This window comes from Megascapheus bottae, chromosome 24, assembly GCF_031878675.1.
Source record: "Megascapheus bottae isolate mThoBot1 chromosome 24, mThoBot2.hap1, whole genome shotgun sequence".
In the NCBI taxonomy this organism is placed as follows: Eukaryota; Metazoa; Chordata; class Mammalia; order Rodentia; family Geomyidae; genus Megascapheus; species Megascapheus bottae.
Window position 1 is genome coordinate 24,767,439 of NC_143532.1, and position 6,672 is coordinate 24,774,110.

Genomic DNA, 6,672 nt, shown 5'->3' on the forward strand with positions numbered 1-6,672 from the left:
TTTATTTTTTTGGCCAGTCCTGAGCTTGAACTCAAGGCCTGAGCAATGTCCTTGGATTTTTCTCAAGGCTAGAGTTCTACCACTTGAGTCTCAGCACCACTTCCGGCTTATTTTCTATATATGTGGTACCAAGGAATCGAACCCGGGTCTTCAGGCAAGCACTCTACCACTAGGCCAAACTCCCGGCCCCTACGCAGATCCATGGACTGAGACCTCTGAAACTGTTGGACAAAGCCATCTCTCCTCCTTATAAGTTGTTTGTGTCAGGCATTTTGTCACAGCAACAAAAGGCTGACTAGCACAGATGTGAACCATGGGGAAAGACACACAGGCAGACAACTGTCTTTGTCCCTGATATTGTCTCTTGGTGTTCTGACCTTGGGTTCCTGAAAGCCCTGTACTCCTGCTTTTGGAAACTAGTGTTAAATAGTCTGGACAACGATTCCTTGTTAAAATTCAGATTATTGGGGCCCTGAGTTGCTGCATTGCTAAGGAACTTCCAGATGGGGCTGAGATTGTAGAAAGGCAAGCTTTCTTTCTATTGTAAGTCGTTCCATGAATATCTGTGGGAAGACGTACACTAGATGAAAATACTTGCTTGTTAACAAGGAAGCCATCATGAATAAGTCAATGAAATACATGATATGTCTATGGGGGGAAAGCCACTTGGAAAGAGGAAGAGAAACTACTGGGATAGGAGGATACAGAGGGCAACCTTTGAGCAAAAACTTGAAAACGCTCCAAGATGGCACCATTCCACTCCACAGGGTCACTGGCTGTCCTCAAGTCCCCACATACACATTGCTTCTAATTTGGGGTCTACGTGTGGATAAGGATATTGCAGGAGAGCAGGCTGAAGCCCAGGCAACAGCAAGTACAAGGGCCCTGAGGCGGGGACATGCTGTAAATGTTTCGGTAACAGCAAAGAAGGCACTGGCTCTGACAGCAAGAACTTGGGGTTTGGGGTGGGGAAAATGAAGTTGAAGTTGATAGGATCAGATCATGAGACCCTCAGGACCCTCTGCAAGGGTTTTCATGTTACTACAGTGCAACAGGAGCCATTGGAGGGGACCACACTGGAGAAGAGTGTACCCGACTGAGAGGTTACAGCAAGAAATTAAGCTAAAGACAATGCCGGCTGAATGAGAGCAGTGGAGGAGGTGGAAGGCACTGGGTGTTGAATGAACTTCCAAGTTAAAGGTGATAGGATTGGCTAGGACACCAGGCCTGGAGTGGGAGGGAAAGGTGAAACTGGACTCCTGATTGGCCGAATGATATGCCACTAATGGAATCACTGAGCCCTGAAGGTGGGAGAGGCGATCTGGGTTGCAGACCCAGGAAGATGAGGAGCACGTTTGGAGCACGTCTTCCATGAAATCTGTGGGGTGTCTGAGCTGTGGAATCAAGTGCAGCAGCACACTTGACACTCAGATCCATGAGTTCCAGATGCATAGTTATTGTCAGTATAAAACCGGAGTGTAAAACCCAACCCTGGCAAAGAAGAGAGTCCAGGATAGAGTCTTAGGGCCTGCAAAGGCTACAGGTCGCCACCAGTGCCTTCATAGATTGGTCTGCTGCTCCTCAATACTACAGAGGCTTCTTACACCACACTGGGTTCCATCCGTTCCCTCATCTGAAGAGTCTGGTCCTCATTCCTGCTCTCCAGCTGCCTCCCCAGTGCTAAGGGGCCAGGCAGGGCCTGGATCTCCACCTGAGCTCTCAAAGCAAGTCTTTGTTCCTCCAGCCCTAGAGATGGACCTGACAAAAGCCAGGGGCCAGTGGGCACCAGCTCCCTTTGATATGTGGTCATAGTACAGAAGCTCACCCTCGCTGTGGCTCTGCCCCTCACTGCACCCTCTCCACACTCACCTGGCACATCACATGGACTTTAGAAAGTTCTGCTTTGATATATGGTTAAAAGAACAGGCTTATCAGACCAAAGGTGACACCATTTCCAGCGCCAAGGCATCTTCTCCTTCCCAGAATCCTCCCTTCCACATTTGTCATTTTCTTTCTTCTGACTCAGTGTCCAAGACAAGTGACTCTCTGACACTCCAACAGGCTCTGCTGGTGTCACACTCACCCTCTGGAGGGCCAGGGGCAAACAGATGCTGTCCCTGTCCCCCGGGTACAATCATCTTTCTCCTCCTCCCCCCAAACTGAGGAGGACTCCCCATTTGCACGGCTGAGCAGCGATCAAGCCAGGCATATCCACCACCTGGCACATCTTCAACATCATCCTCTGCCGCTTCTCCGGGTGACAAGTGTCTTTGTACTACACCCCTTCCTGCCCCTCCTTCTCTCCCTGGGTCCTAACTCTCTGGCAGCCTTTCCTACACAAAGAGACCATTGAGAACAGGCTGTGGGATGCCGCCTTTGATCTGGGCTTCTAATAACGGTGTGTATGTTTTCATCCCTGAAGCCAGGCAGAGGGCTGGCTCAGGAAGGCAGGGGAGGAAGAGTGAATTGGTAGGAAACGGTAGGTGGCACCCTGGAGGTTTAGCTGTGAGCATGGCACACTTGGAGAACACCCTCATGGATTGTCCTGGTAAGGGGCACTTGTGACACACATCCAGACCATGGTTTGATCATGAACAGCCAAACAGAAGCCCAGGAGGTCGGTAGGCCTGTCACAAGCTCCATGAAGCCATAGGTCAAGTCGCCCCAGGAAAGGGCAGAAAACCCAAACAATGGATTCCAACCAACCAGGTAAGATTGGTGGCAGACCAGACAGCAACTATCCAGCACCCAGGGACGATGGCTGCACAGCACTACCTGCTAGTTGAGGGCCCTCCATTGCTTCAGCCTCTGATCCTGAAAAGTAACAAAATCTAGGTTTCTATGTGAAATGTCCCAAGCTTTAAATTACAGCACTTTAAAAAGTGTGGCCAGCACTCAGTAGTCCCAGCACTCAGGAGACTGAGGTAGAAGGATTGTGAATTCAAGGCCAGCTGGGCTATATAATAAGACTCTATCTTGGGGTGGGGGTGGGGAGGAAACAGGAAAAAAAATATGCCACGCCCTGGTGGCTCACACCAGTAATTCTAGCCATTCAGGCCGTTGAGATCTGAGGATAGCAGCTGAAATCCAGCACACGCAGAAATGTCTTATCTCTACTCAATCAGAAAATGTCTTATCAGAAAAAAAAAAGCTGGAAGTGGAGATGTGACTCAAGTAGTAGAGTACCAGCCTTAAGTGAAAAAGAAAAAAAAAAAAACAAACTAAGAACAACACTCAGACCCTGAGTTGAAGTCCCAGCACTGGCATAAATAAATATTAATATTTATTGTTCATGCAATAGTAACAGATTTCAACAAAGTAAACGTTCATGGAGGTATGTACAAAGCCCTAAGGCTGGGCTTCCCTTAGACCCCTCTTTTCTGTGTGGGTCTTATATCTGGGCCTGCTTTGCCCAGACCTCCTGCCTCTCAAAGTGTTGGAGGGAAGCAGAGAACCTGCATTCTTTTGCCTTTGGTGATCCCATCTATACATGAGGCTTGGTTCACCATCTTCATGATTACCATGGGATGCCCAAGCATGCTGGAACATGGGCGAGGGATTGATTGTGGGCTAAATGAAGTGATTCTGGCCTTCTTGCCTGCCAGCTAGGGACACCAGCTGACGGTCTCTTCATCTGTGAAGTGACATAAAGAGCCTGGCATTGAGTGGGCTCCTGGGAGGACTAACTGCCACAGATGCCTTATCACTAAAATTATCTCCATGGAACCATGCTCAGGAGGGCCTGTGCTGCATGGAGCTTTCCATGGCTCCCACTTTCCAACAGCAAGACCATTCCATCCAGGAACTCACTGGCTACACAGCACAGCTGACCTCTCTAGTTACTGAGACACAGAAGCAAAGTGACAGACTTACACAATGTGAAGTGAGATGGGCCCAGTCTGCCTGCCACCCTCCACCCTGCAGTTGCTAGAATGGGGGAGAGGCGGGGACAAGGACCAAGGCTCCTTCACCCATTGGCTGAAATCTTTCCAGGGGAGGTGTTGAAGGAAAGCAAGCCCAGAGAGAATGAAGCTGGCCTCAGACAGACAAGGGGAGGCCAAGCACGGTGGCTCATAATGAAGTATGGATACTGGATCTAACTGGCTCCATCTTGGTATCTTGGTGGATGGTGATGAGGTGAAATCCCACCTCCCTGCCTCCACCTCCTGGTGATAGGCCCTAAATTCCTCAAAGCAGGGGAAGTGACTTGGACAATAGGTTCCCAGACCTGCCAGACCTGTACCATGAACTCAGGAGACTCTTTGAACTCTGCCCCCTGACCATGACCCTATTTAGGCCCCATTACCCCTGCTGCCATCAAGCCAAGCCTCCTGTCTCTTGACCCTCCTCGGGGAACCGTGGTGCGCTCTTCAACTCTCCATTAGCCTTCACCTGATTTGTTGAGATTGTTTTTCTGTTCTTTCTTTATTACCACTATGGCTCAATTTTCTGACAGTATTAAGTGCATTCCAGACTGCAAGTTTTGGGGGGGACATGTTTCTCATAGTTGCCAGCTCTCTAAAAATGATTCCCAATTTGGTCTCTTAAAATGTGGCTTTTCTGTATCTTGAGGTCTAACTCCCATATAACAACAATAGCTGTGATCCCAATGATTCAGGAGGCAGAGGCAGAAGGACTGCAAGTTTGGAGTCAACATGAACAAAAAAAAATATCAGTGAGATCTTGTCCAAACCAGAGTGAAAACAAAAATGTGGCAGGTGGCATGGCTCAAATGGCAGAGCTCCCGCCTAGAAGGCATAAGATCCTGAGTTCAAAGCACAGAACAACATAAAGAGAGGAGGGGAAGGAACAAGGGGGAGGAGGAAGGGAGGGAGGAAGGGAGGAAGGGCAGAGTGAGCAAGTCTAGCCCCAGAGTTTTTCTTGCCGCCTGTCTTGCCATGAGACTACTCTGTCCCTCTCAGCCACCCCACCATGGTGCTATCTACTAGATTGTGACAGAGCCAAACAGGCTTTCACTAGATGGAGCTGTGTCATCTTGAACGTTTACTTTCCAAAATTGTGAGCTAAATAAACCTCGTTTCTTAATAAATGACACAGCCTTCGGTATTTTGTTAAAGCAACAGAAGATGAATACAATAAAAATATGAATATAATTCTGGAGAAAGAATCTGATTGGTATTTGGCTGGATCATGCGTTTATTCATGGGCCAATCAGGACTTGAGTTTGATTGCTCCTAATTGAGTGAGCAGCCCAATCCTGTTTCTAAATGGAGTTGATTTGCAGCTATACTTCAGGGAGGTACTGGATTGGAGGAGCAAGAAGACTAAGGGAAGAGTGGGAAGGGAGCAAGGTGTCATGTGAGGAAGGTCAAATGTCATCATGGTTGATTTATTCCAATGCACAGAACTCAGGGTCCTTCAGAAGGGCAAGTAGCCCCACTTTATGGAGGGGGAATTGTAAGTCTCCAACCTATGCAGCAACTTTCCTGTAGTCACATGATTTTTAATTGGTGACTCTGGAGCACAGTCTGGGAGTGTCTGCCTCCATAAGGATCCCTATACCTAATCCCCATGACCCAGTGTTCAGAGGAAAAGAATAATAATGATTCTTTTCCTTTTTATTTGTCATCGTGGAGCTTGAACTCAGACCTTTTTTGCTCAAAGCTAGCACTCTACCACTTTGATCCACAGCACCACATCCTGTTTTCTGGTAGTTAATTAGACAAAAGAGTCTCATGGACTTTCCTGACCCAGCTGGCTTTGAACCATAATCCTCAGATCTCAGCCTCCTGAGTAGCTAGAATTACTTCCACGTGCCCAGCAGGAAGTCAGTTCTTATCATACAACATCCTATGGCTACCCTCCAAAGGCAGATCTCAGTGAGGCTTTGGAAATGATGTTTGAATTCTCTATTTAACAGAACCCAAAGACCTCCTTCACCATATGGCCCAAGTCTGGAGAACAGAGGGAGACCTAAGTGGGCAGAGTGCTCTGCCATTTGAGTATCCAGCCCCAACAAGACCCCAAATGACAGTGGTTCCAGTAGATGACAATCACACAGAGTGGACCTATCCCTGAGCCCTGTCCACCCACAAAATCACAAGAACTAATAAACTAGGTGTTGCTTAAGCCATGGGACTTTGTGATGGTTTGCTACATAGAAAGGATATAGAGCCCTAGGTTCAAGGTCCCATCAACTCAATTGTTTCCACTGAAACAGCTTGCCAATGTAGTGATCAACAAGTCTTCCTCCAAAGCCAACTATTTCCTGGAATTATTTATCAAGCTCAATTATTTATAATGTCTCTCAGTCGCTCAAAGCCCTCATCCCATAGTGAGCACATTGGAATAACTAGAGTGCCTTTTCCAAATGCATCCATTCTGTTCACAAGCTTGGAATCAAGGAATCGGGTCAAGAGAAAGCTGGTGTGATCCATGAAGCCACTTCTTCTCCAATTGTTCTTTGTCTACTTCTATCCTGACTCACTGTGCTCAAGGGACTCCTAGTGTGCTGGAATTAGCTTTGTGACTCATTTTGCTCAATTCAGTATGGATAGAAGGGACATGGTGATGGTGCCAATTCCAAGTGGCCTTAAGAAGCACTGAATATTTCCACTCCTTCCTGTGGCCTTTCTGCAATTTTCCACGGCAGGCTTCTGCAGACAGATTCCACCCTTGTAGGCTGAGTCTTCAACCCCAACCCCCAGGCTG